We start from the raw sequence: 12,606 nt of genomic DNA on the forward strand, positions 1-12,606 counted from the left end.
AATACCCCTGACAGCTGCTACAAACTTGCTTTTCCAGGAATTACTTCACTCTACTTTTCAGTTTAAATATTAACAGTAGAATAAATTGTGCAAAGTGCCAACTAAAGTAACAATAGGAATTGTGTACTCTTGTACTTACTCATGCTGGGTGCTTGCTGCTAGTATAACTAGAAGAAACTTGGCAGAATTGTTGGGGTGAGTGAATAGGGCTGTTTGCACATAATGGCAGCAAAGCATGGGTTAATTCACAGCAAAGCATGGGTTAATTCACAATTTGCAATGGCACATGCCACCACCATTTAACATATGTAACTTCCAAGTGTGATGTCCAAACCCAGATACAATGGGTTATACAACCCACAGTTAATCTAAGAACAAACCACAGGTTGACTATGGGTTGTTTAACCCATGTTTATCCCATAGTGTCCGAACTCAGATGTCATGGAGCCACCTTGGATCAGAGGTTTCATATGCAAAATAGCAGTGACACGTGTGTGGCACGTGTCACCACCATTAACCCATGATTTGCCACCATTACATGCGGACTGGATCTCTGTCTTTCACTAAACAAGACCCCGCTGCTTTTATATTGTGCATGGGAGATGGTTGCTTACTCTTATAGTCTGGTTATACAATTAATGTCTAGGAAAACCAAGGGGTGTGTTTCCTAGACCCGTAGGGCACAAGCTATATAGTAAGAATGTGTTGGATTCTAGCAGACTTCTAAAGACTGCCACTTGTTGAATCAAGAAAAGTTTTAGAAATATCAGCCTAAGGTAGTCTTAAAGTAAGGGAGAAATATGCCAAATTCCATTTTTCAAGCTGTTTTAAATTGGTGACTTGTGGCATGGGATAGGTCACCCTAGAGAGATGTAAGCTTATTTTTAGACCACAAGATGGTATAGATATAACTTGTTTAATCACAGTATTATTTTTCACAATCTTGGTACAGGGGTGTGGACAGAGGATCAAGCTTTTCTTGACAACCTCTTCAACTTCCCATGGGGCCTTCCCTGAGGCACAAAGGAAAGGTTTTGGGCCCGCAGGGCTATCCTCCTTCCTTTCTCATGTACTCTGTCCCTCACCCTGGAGCACAAGTTCCTTTATCATCTTGGGAGGCACGCTGTACCGTAGCTTGACAGTTCTTAACAGTACAAACTTATACATGTCTACTTAAACAAGTCCCATTCAATGGGGCTTACGCCCAGTTCAGCCAGTATAGGATTGCAGGCTAAGTCGAGAAGAGAAACGTCAGAATCCATGAGGGTGCCATAAGACTGAAACTTCCCATCAACTTTAGCTATGGTTAACATACAGAGAAAACTGAGTGGTCTTACTAGTTTTGGAGTTGGGCTTTCACCACATAAGGCCTAATCTTGCTTGAAGTGTCTAGGTCCCTGAAACTAGTGGAAAAGTTGCATTGCCTTGTATATCCCTTTTCAACAGAGCATTGGTTTATAATTGGGCATTTCAAGTATCAATATATCACAGGAAGCAAGAACATGCATTCGCTGTGTGATCAGTCCTTCATGACTGATCCTGGTAACTCTTATCTAGATGCAGATTTCATTAACTGTACTAGTGGTGTCAGCCAGTATTTAGACTTCTCATATAGAAACGTTAGTAGTGGGTAGCCTTGAAAGTAGCCTAAAAGATGCTTCAGTTATCAAGAGACATATTAACCACCACCCTTTTTTTTGTTGGAAGATACATATTTAAGCACCTGTGTGTTTTGGCAGTTACATACAGCTAATGACTAACTATCACATTTAATAACTAGTATTTTACTGAATTGTTTTGATTCACTTGCCCTAAGCAAGTTACAATGTAGGTTTCTGCTTAGGCTCAGAATTGATTCACAGATAGAAGCCCAGTGGATGCTTCAAAAGTGGGAATTCATCCAAACTTAGAAATTGTGATTGCTGCATGCTTGAGAGTGCCACTCCTGAAGTACAGTTTATGGTGTGCCTTGTATAGCGGACATTGCCAGATTTTTATATGGGAACGTTTTCCTACAGTAAACCTAGCAGGTTTTTTTCATGAGCAATAAAATGCTAGTTGCTAGTTTAGTGGCTGCACTAACATTCAGGATTCCTCACTCATGCAAGCAATCACATTGCCTTCAATCATGGCAAGTAATTAAAAACTACTGTACTCGATGCAATAGTCTGGTGGGAATTAAGTTGGACTTTGCTTTAATGATGGGCTTCAAAGGAAACATGGAATAAAAATCTGTGAGCACTATGCAAAACCATTTGTTTTGTCCCATGTCAATATATAATTCTAAAGTCTGCTAATATCCTCTACAGCATGCTGTCCAGATAAATGTGCATGAGTGGAGTGTGATGATCATTTCTGGATTGACCAGGGGCTTCTTCACACGGAGCTTTTATCCTGCTATTGAGATTGGTTACTCATGGAAGTTTGTGGGTCCTTTAGATGACGTTGTCAACCTCTAGGGCATCTCCTGCACTAAATGACCTTTATTCCATTTTTTGGTGATAATGAGCTATCAAAGTACAGCGCTTGAGTTCTCTCATGAAAAAGGAAAAGCTGCAATAAGAGGAGCTAGACCACAGCTCCATCTAGTGGCTGTATAATGAAACATATGGAAGACTCAGATAAGGAGAGATAAAAGGTGAGGGCGGAAGGAAGCGTGTGTAAAGGGAGTCCGTTGTGATCCTGCAATTAAAATGGAATTAGAAAGCCCCATTTTAAATGCCGGATTTTAGAGTGGTGTAGAGATACTCCAGATCTTTAGCACCACCTGTTGGTGTCAAATGGCAGATTTTTTTAAAGAGAAAAAGCACGCTGTCACACCCATGCTGGCTAAGTAAGGGTTGACTCAGTTTGACAGGAACACTGATAAGCAACATTCTGCTGATGACACTGTTTGGACTATGCCAAACCCAGTACACACTAGGTGTTTAGTTCAATCACTTAACAGTTGAACTATTATCAGTGGCTCACTAGGGTGTGTGTTTGGGTGTGTTAATTGAGTTGCAATTAGTAATGCTATTGAAGCAACTTCCAGTCTTCATGTTGCAGTTCAAGGAAGCAACCTGTACTTGCATTTTAGGGTGGAGTACTTCAACTGAAACTTTTGATTTATGGGTTTCTTCATATGCAGTTGCCTAGGTGAACAGAGGTAGTAGCTTTTAAGTAGAAAAGGTGGTTTCATTGCTGCCAGATAATGTCCACACCCTGTGTTTTTTTATTTATTTATATATATATACACACACACACACACACACATATACACACACACACACACACACACACATATATATATATATATATATATGGGGGGCGGGGGAGTTTGTCTGTGTGTACTGAAACACCTAGGTAACGGCTAAAGTAGCTACTACTATATAGCACGGATTTGGCTGTTTCATGATGCAGTGCTGGAAGGTGCTGTAGTTCTAGTTCATACAATGTGGGAATAACTTGTGTAATTGTAGCATAGATAGGTTAGGGTTCTCCCCCCGACCCCCCAGGGTGGCTTCCTCCTTATTGTGGTAACATAGCTTCTGCAGGCAAGCAGCAGAGAGATGAAACACCTCCTGCCTCACTTTCTTCTCACCACTGCCTACCTGCTTATGCCAACCTTCCCTGGCCTAGAAAAAATACATAAAATTTACTTTGAGCAACATAACCATAAGCTGTCACCTTAAGTCACGGAGGCTAACTTCAGTCACCACCCACTAATTTTGAAAAATCTACGTTAGTGTGAGAAGATTAAACATAAACCTTGGAGTGTTTGGGATTGGATAGATACCTTATACTGAGTTGGATTATAAATCCACCTATCCCAGTAATGTCTATTCTGAGTGGCAGCTGTTTTCTCTGCTGGACAAGAACATGATAGTCTGAAAGTGTGGGAATTCATATCTATTCCCTTGATGTGAGATCATTCCCTTTTGGGATTTAGGCTTGCAGTAGCTACTCCTCTGCAAGGGTGGGAGACCTATTAGGATAGTCCAGCCTTGGAGACTAATGAATTCTGATGGATCCCAGGGCGTTCCGGGCTTTTTCCCGGCTAGTATGGTGGGTGATCCTGTTGAAGCCATGTGGGTGGAATATGGAGATGATTTGGTCAATTGACATGATTGCTTATGAACATGATAAGGTTGGCTCCTTGGTATACATCTGAGCAGAGATGTAAAATTTCTGGAAATTTTGAGGCCATGGGGGGAAAAAATTCTGTTGGGGGGGGGGAATGGAAATTTTGAGAAAAATGGAAAAATAAGAAATACTTTTTTTTAAGCGCTCTTTACAGATTTGAAGTCACTTTGTTGCATTAAGACAGCCTTCCACAATCTGGTGCCCTCCAGATACTTTGCACTTCAGCTCCCATCAGCCTCAGGCAGCATGGCCAATGGTCAGGAATGCTGGACACTGTAGTCCAAGACATCCAGAAGGCACCAGGTTGGGGCGGTCTGCTTTAGGGACATAAAGCAGCCTTTCTGTTGCTAAAGTTATTTTATCTGTAACTTAGTTTGTTCATAAAATTATCATTACATTTTAAAACTTTTTAAAGTAAACTGAGTTAGTAAATTTGTAATAATTGTCTGAATAGATTAGAATATATTAAATGATTGCTAGAGCATCAGAAACACAGGACTCTGTAGAACAAAACCGAAGCTGTCAAGAATGCACAATGATGACTCTACTCACATAATGGGAAACTGAGCATAAATGTCTGTCATTAAAATCAACTTTAGATCAGTAATTTCAGTAAGGAATGAAAGAACTAACTGCTGGGAATCTTACAGAGAGGATTAAAAGAACACTTTCCCCATGGCTTCATTATTTCCAGACATTTTACTTTTCTAGTCTTTCTATAAAAGTGTTCTTATGACATAGTTTTTAAAAATCATTTTGAAGGGAGTAAAGGCTGGGTAATGATATATAAATACTGTATCTTAAATTCTAAAAGAAAATATTTCATAATGCAAAGCTGTTCAGTTTTTCCAATTTTTCAGGGAAAAAAAAACAGTCCTCGGTGGGGGGGGGGGGGCTGTTTTTTTCCTAATTTTTCCGGTTTTTTTCTGGGCCTTCACATCTTTACACCTGAGCTGAAGGCAATGAAGTAAGCTGGGAGACAACTGAAACACAGGCAGAGGAACACTCTTCTCGAATCAGATTGAACATAGGAGCTCACTGTCATAGTTGAACATAGGAGCTACTCTGTGGTGGTGATGGAGACAAAGAATGAGTCTTTGTCTTCTGCCATTGCATCTTAATATTGCCCATTGGAACTCTTCCAAGTGCTTTGGGGCCTCTTGGCTTCTAACTCCATGGGATATCTGATAGAAATCTCAGTAGCATGATGTGACTTGTTTGCTAGATATTTTGATGATAGTCACTTACATCCACCATGACTTAGATTTGTGCAGTTCAATCTGTGGAGGTATCCAGGGCACTATCTCATGGGATATTATTAGATGACTTTCAGTTTCAGGTTAGGCCAGCTACTTGTTTGCTCATCCTTTGCCTCCCATGGCTAACTGCACCCAGGAGAGGGGATGACCACCTGGTTCTTGGAAGCTGAAAACTTCTGTTTAAGAGTGAGTGAGGTCCCAGCCTCCTTAAACAAAACAGTAGTACAACCATGCCTGAAAAAGCATCGTTGATCCTAGGGGATCTTGAGGCTGGTGGCTAATGTCCCCTTCTTGGACAAGGTGCTCAAGTGCATGGTGGCCAGCCAGATTCAGGTTTTTTTATTGTATTTAACTGGATTGTATTGATCGTGCAGTATATTTATGTACATCGTCCTGGAAGCTTTGGCTATAGCGGAACTTGCATGAATGAATAATACAAGCTGGCTTCCCCAAAAGGAGATGTACTAGTTCAAGTAGGCAAAACCTTGTTTTGAACAACAAGAATAGAACATCATGGATTCTCATGGCCAGATGATCCATACTGTAGCTTTCCTAATGAAAGTGAAACCTATCCTACACAGAAGTAGTACCTTGCAATTTGGGAAGGCTTCCATCACTCAGCCCACAATGTGACTTTGGGTCTAGTGCATTGGCTTTGACATGGTCACCATGGGCAGTATTAAAAAAGGCAATAGGTAAAGGGGGGTTAAGATATACTTGAGTCCATTATTCCAATCTGCAAAAAAATGAGTAGATGACTCATCAAGCCTTGAGTACCATTACTTGGCAAAGAGAAGCATTTAGAGCAGCATTCCCCAACCTGAAGCTCTCCGGGTGTTTTGGCCTGCAACTCCTGGCATTCCTGACGTTTGAGTGTTCTGGCTGGGGCTGATGGGAGTTGAAGCCCAAAACCACTGGAGGGCACCAGGTTGGAGAAGTCTGATTTAGAGCATAGCAAATGTTAGCTGGGAGGTGTTTGATCAGTGGAAGAACTCACACAAGAAAATGCAGTTAGTTTAGAAGTTCTCTCTTTAGCTGAAGGGTTGACTGAGTTGTTCAGAAATCATAGTTTTCCTTCAGCCAAGAAAAAAACAACAACAGATCTCCTGTCCAATACACTACATAGCTCTCTCAGCTTTGCTTCAGACTTGTCAGCTGATGGCTTTGTTTAGACTCCTGTGTGTGTGTCAAGAGAACAAAAGGCTTTAGGTAAAACTAAAATGGTTTTGCTGTAGTTAATAAATAAAAACTAGCAGCATAAGAATCTTTGCCATTACTTCAAGGTTTTTTTTTATGGTAGTGGAACTATTGCTGCTTAGATATTAGTCCTTTAAACAAGACATGGAAACGTAAGATACTCAAAATAAAGTGGCATTGATAGCTCAAAGATTCATTCATATTTTGCATGCAAATTGGCTTTTCTGATTCCTATTTAGTATTGTACATGTAAGTACTGTTCTCTTTTAGGTTGCCTGATCAGAGCACATGCTGCAACTTCTAACTTACTGTTGAGAGTAATTTTGGCAGTTTTTCTTTTGTCTCTTATTTATTTATTTATTTATTTATTCATTCATTTCATTTCTATACCGCCCAATAGCCGAAGCTCTCTGGGCGGTTCACAAAAATTAAAACCAAACAACATGTCACTTAATATGTCACAAGCCTGTACTTCTCAAAAGAACCCTGTATAGGAATGATACATTCATAGAGATTGCCATTGTGATAATGTTCTGTGAAGCCCAACTCAACACCCTTTGCTATTAGAAGAGTGATTTAATATGCAACAAATTTCCTGCAGAAGGGCAAGGTTCAGTTATTGATCTCTGCCTGATGACTTGGTCCTTAATCATTCTTAGTTGACACTTTTATTGTTTGTAAAACTAAACTGCTTATCTTCATATGGAGTTTCAGCTGTCATCCCTACTTTATTCTAGGCCAAATTATGATTCCTATGATATAATAGGTGATACAAAACCAGTGCAGATAAAATAGTTGTGTCAGATGCCTTTTTCACCCAGCTCACAGTCTGTGATGTGGAGACCTCAAACACTGACTCAGATACTTCCTTACCACTCGTGGTGATGTGATGTCACTATTCATGTTTGTGTGCTTGGTTGCCTGGGCATCTAAATGTGCTGGTGACTTGCAAGTGAAATGTCTTTCCACCCCTGGCAAGCATGAGCTAGATTAATCTCTGACCTTAGCATACATCAGTGTTCCCCACCTGGTGCCTTCCAGATGTTAGTCCGGAACTCCCAGTATTCCCAGCCACCATGGCCATATTGGCTGGGGATGATTGGAGTTGCAGTCCAACAGATCTGGAGGGAACCAGGTTGCAGAACGTTGGCATACATTGACCTAGTTCACACATAACGACAACCTTGAGTATGGGTCATTTATTTAATTTTATTCCATTTTCATACTGCCCAATACCTGAGGCTCTCAGGCCAGTTCACAATTCAAACCATAAAATACAACATGACAAGACACAATATAAGTTTTAAAGGTTTAAAAGTACCATGTCAAACCAAAGTAAAACCTGGCAGCAGTTACAGCCCAGGGAAAGCCTGTATCAAAAGGTGTGCTTTCAGGAGGCATTTAAAAGATGTTACATTTTCTGTCTCCCGAACTCCACAAAGGGAGGGTTTTCCAAAGACTGGGTGCCACTGCAGGGAAGGCCCAGTGTCCAGGTTCTTCATGGAGACATTCCATTTATTTTGGAATGACCAAGACCTCTTCTGAAAATCTTAAAGGTCGCCTGGGTGTATGTAAGGGAAGGTATCCCTTATATACATTCTAGGTATCCTGATCCCAAGTTGTTTAGGGCTTTATATGCTAATAAGATAACCTTGTATGTGGTTTGGTAGCTAATAGGCAGCCAGGGTTGTAGTTGCATGCAAATCCTGCGCTGTGGCTTAACTATGGATTGTTAACCATGAACAACCCAGAGTTCACAAACCAACAACAAATTATGTGTTCTCTTCCTTGGTTGGTCGTGGTTAACAACCCATAGTTAAACCATAGTGCAGGGTTCACATGTAACGACAGCCCACGATTCAGTGACAACGCAAACTCAGCCCATACTCTGTGTTACGTGTGAACCAGGTCATAGTGTTGTGTGTCTACAGTGAGGGCAGATACAGCTGCAGTGCAGGGCTACTATCCACATAGGGACTCCGAAGTGTCTTTTAAAGGAGACATTGGCTTCTTGACATTCTCCTTTATTTTGAGGGGACTCTCCTTTAAGAAGGAAGCAAATACATTTTGGGCTTTATAGACTTGAGAAGTTAATCCTGTGGACCCTTCAACATATCTCTGAAAAAAGAGAATGAGAATCTGGCAGTGCTGCTGCTGGCAACAAAGTAATGTCATGTAAAAATGAACCATCTGTGCTGAATTGCATTTTTAATCTGAAGAATGGGTATTGGCAAAGCTGTATTCAATTCATTAAGTGAAATATGCTTCTGTAGTGTTTTAGAGGAGAAAACTGTAAGCCTGGCATAACTTTTCCACTGTGATAGCCGTTGAGCTATCATCGTGGAAGTAAATAACCAGGGGCCAGGTTATCTGGAGGAATGCCTCCTCCAGTAGGAGTCTGTCCATAATTTGAGATCTTTGTCAGAGGTCCTATTTTGGGTCCTGCAACGAAGAGGTTATGTTGGTGGCTATACAAAAGAGGGCTTTTTTCTGTAGCAGCACCTCAACTGTGGAACTCCCTCTTGAGGGATTTCAGGCTGGCTCCATCCATATTGAGTTTGCTAGGTGTTTGGCTTTCAAAATTGTCTTTGTTTTTTAAGAACGTTCTGTTTTTGTCTTTATGTTGTGATTTTATTTGATCTTATTGTGCATGGTTTTGAGAGCCCTAGTGGGCAGAAAAGTGATATCTAAATACTTTTAATAATAACAAAATAAAATGCAAGGCGCCTAATATGTGATCAAGTAAGGTTGGCTGAATGGGCTTGTATCATTTGATGCCAGGAAAGAATATTTTCCTTGATCCCAGATTGGTTTGATGCTGGGCCTTCTCACTAATTCTCATGTAGGAGTTCACAAACAGAGTCAATGTGTGTAATCTGTAAATTTAATTCTGGATACTGCTGCTTGAATGAAGGAAGATTTTTTTTTTGTTTACGTCCCACCTTCTTTCATGAAACTCTAGGTGCTGACATTCCAGGATGGCCTCCCATCCAGATACTGCCCAGAATGTGACCTGCTTAGCTTCACCAAGGTGGCTGCATCATCTGCCCTCAGACCATGTCCTGGGGTCCCATTCCCTCTCCTGAATTCCCACACTCTGTGGAAAACTTCGACCTGGAGAGCTTCTCTTACTTTGTGGTGAGAAGTCGTGCCCCCTGGAGGTCCTCTAGCCTGCAGAGAACTTGGGGGAGGAGTGGGTATTGCTTCATATTTTCCTAAGCTTGGAAAAAGGTGGAAGCAATGTGTCTCCCTGCTTCCAAACTTTCTCATGGTGGCCTCTTGCTTCGGACTTTTCCCAAACGTTAGCAGAATGTGAGAGGAGATGCCTTTCCCCACAGAGCTCTGTACACATGCTACGCATATTCATAGTAAGTGAGGGGAGCAAGGTCAGTGTCTGCTAACAATAACAGCTACCTAGCCCAATCAGTTTGAGGACCCCTACTCTTACAGATGGGAGCCAGGCTCCCAAGAGAGCAATGAGTTAAGAGTTACAGCTCACTACTTGCCTGGCTAAGTGCCATCTAAGAATCAAACAACACTTTACTTTAAGGACGTAGCTAACAGCTACCTTTTTCTCTTATTCTTTCAGTCAAAACTACAAACAGGGGATCTGATGTGGATTAGGATCCTAGCATGGATGATGGGAAGACCTGTAACCCTTTGCCCCCTGATGCAATCCGGGTCTGGATTGGGGCACAGTGCCTGCAATATCCACTGTCAAAAAGTGATTGATTCACACTTCTTGACAGTGTCAATTGTAGGTGCAGAGCCCCTGATCTGGTTAAGGATCATGGGGTGGGGGTGGGGGCAAAGGGTTAAAGCCCCTATATCCCACTAGCATCCCAGTCCCGTTCAGGTCCTTGTGCTAGAGAAAAAGGTTTTTGCTAGCAGCAACTTTAAAGTAACATGTAGCTTGACAGAACAGATGTCTGTCTAGAACAGATTCTAGAACAGATGTCTGACTGACATGGGGACTGGGGACATATGACTAGGCTATCCATATCCCTCACCCCTTGTTTTGTTTTAAGATAAGCCAAACGTACAACATGTCCCATTTGGGTCCCTTGTGGCTCTGCAAAGTTGATAGCAGTTGTGTAATGTAGAAGTGTGCTAAAGCTAGGCTATTACATTCACATGGCCCTCTAAAAAGATAGAGGCCACCCAAGCAGCAAGTGATTAGGGCACACTTTGTGTAGCTGTGCACTGTGATTTGGGAATATCTTCAGAGGACAGGCAAAGCACCATGACCAGACAAGTTAACTGGGCCTTTGGCCAACATTCTTATCTCTAATGTTAGAAGCGTAGTGGTGTAAACCTGACCATGTACTGTGCTGATCTGTCACTGTGGGGTGCCTAACTTGATGAGGTGGAAATAAAACTTAAATGTATTCTTTCATTTTATTCATGAATTGAAAAATAGCTTAACATCTTCAGCAACACAGCCTCATTTGCTGCCTCCTAGTAACTAAAGGCCACTTTGGCATAACCCAAAACCTTGCTTTGAGTGGTACTAGAGAAGCAGGCATTGACTGCAGTTACGTTGGTGGGGGGTGGGACTGGGAAGGGAGAAATGCTAAATGAGACTTCCTTTTGGAGTAATGGCTGTAATAGGATAGCTGCACTGCGTCCTCTTGCAGTTTCCAAATGCGGTGGTCTGAAAATACGCTCAGCAGAGCTGTTTCTTGAACTCACCAAAGCAGCCTTCCTCAACTTGGTGACCTTCGGATGTGTTGGACTACAACTCCCGCCATTCCCAACCAGCATGGAGGTGCAGTCTAACACACCTAGAGGCTACCCAGGTTGGGGAAGCCTAACATAAAGGAACTGTGGAAGCTGTGCCAAAGAGCCTTACCTCCTGTACTGTGGATCTTGATAGGACGACTTAGAAATGGGATTTCTGTGTAAGAGCTGGTAGATCTGGAACTTTCAAGCAGGAAGCTGCTTCTGCAGCAGTTACATCCCCTATAGCTTACATGGCAAAGCAACAGTGTGACCAACTCAGAAACTAGGAGTGTCCTCATCTGAGGCTGTTGATGATAAAATTATGCTTGAGTGGCATGGAGGCAGAGAAACCCTCTATAGTTAAGTCTCTCTGGGTGGAAGTAAATTGGGAAGGGACAGATGATGTCAAAGATCCTTCTCCATAGCTGTTGACTCTGAAAGTGGCTAGCTTTTTCAGGATATCTCTACATTGCTTACAATGCCCCCCAAAGCAGCTTCCTAACCTCATGGGGGTCTAATGTTAAGGGTCTGTCAACATGAATACTTCAGTATGAATACCCTTGCCTAGTTACAGAAAACATCTACCTGTAGGTTGTGTACATGAATCTTTTTTGAGAATCTCTCCCACCCCCACCCCATGGCAAAAGCCTGCTGGGGTGGAGAAAGTTTGTGGAGACCATGGGGGGACGGGAGGTGCTGTCCACCTGCATCCCTTGGAGGCATAAGTGAACTACCAAAAGGCAGCTGGGTCTCTTGTGGCTGGATAGCCAGACAAGGGCCTCCATAATGCCGAGTAGAAAAAGATGCCTTGCCCCACCTTGCACTGATTCCAGTTGATCACTTGATGCTTGTAATCAAATCAATACATTTCTGGCCAAATTTAAACCCCAAGATCAGTGTGCCCACCTTTTTCTTGCCAACCTCAAATGGTATACAGGATGCACTATATAAATCAGTGTCAATTTAAAAAAAAAGAAAAACCCTGACCATTACCTGCTAACAAATACTTTGATTACCCATGATAAAAGTCTCACTTGGCAGAACCTGAGTGAATGTATATTATGCTTGCCGTATAAAATACTCCAAAGTCCTTTCTCCCAATAACCATTTTATGTTGCTTAATATAAGGGTAGATGAGCAAGCCTTGTACTTCAGTGCTGTGACAAGACTGCCAGCTGTTAAAGGAAACAGCTGGGTTTCCTCTCATTCTAGGTGATACTGCAGCTGAAAAACAGGATGGCCCTACAATAGTATGCAAAATATTAAGCACTATTGAGTCGTAATGCAGTGGGGTGACCCCTAG

General features: G+C 41.9%; 1 protein-coding gene across 1 annotated transcript in view; it reads left to right on the top strand.

Annotated features, from left to right (window-relative positions):
• Window positions 1-12,606, top strand: part of FLNB (filamin B) — a 156,405-nt gene that overhangs the window by 57,393 nt on the left and 86,406 nt on the right. The window lies entirely within an intron of this gene.

This window comes from Heloderma suspectum, chromosome 2, assembly GCF_057233095.1.
Source record: "Heloderma suspectum isolate Gila_16-S chromosome 2, 16-S_ref, whole genome shotgun sequence".
Lineage (NCBI taxonomy): Eukaryota > Metazoa > Chordata > Lepidosauria > Squamata > Helodermatidae > Heloderma > Heloderma suspectum.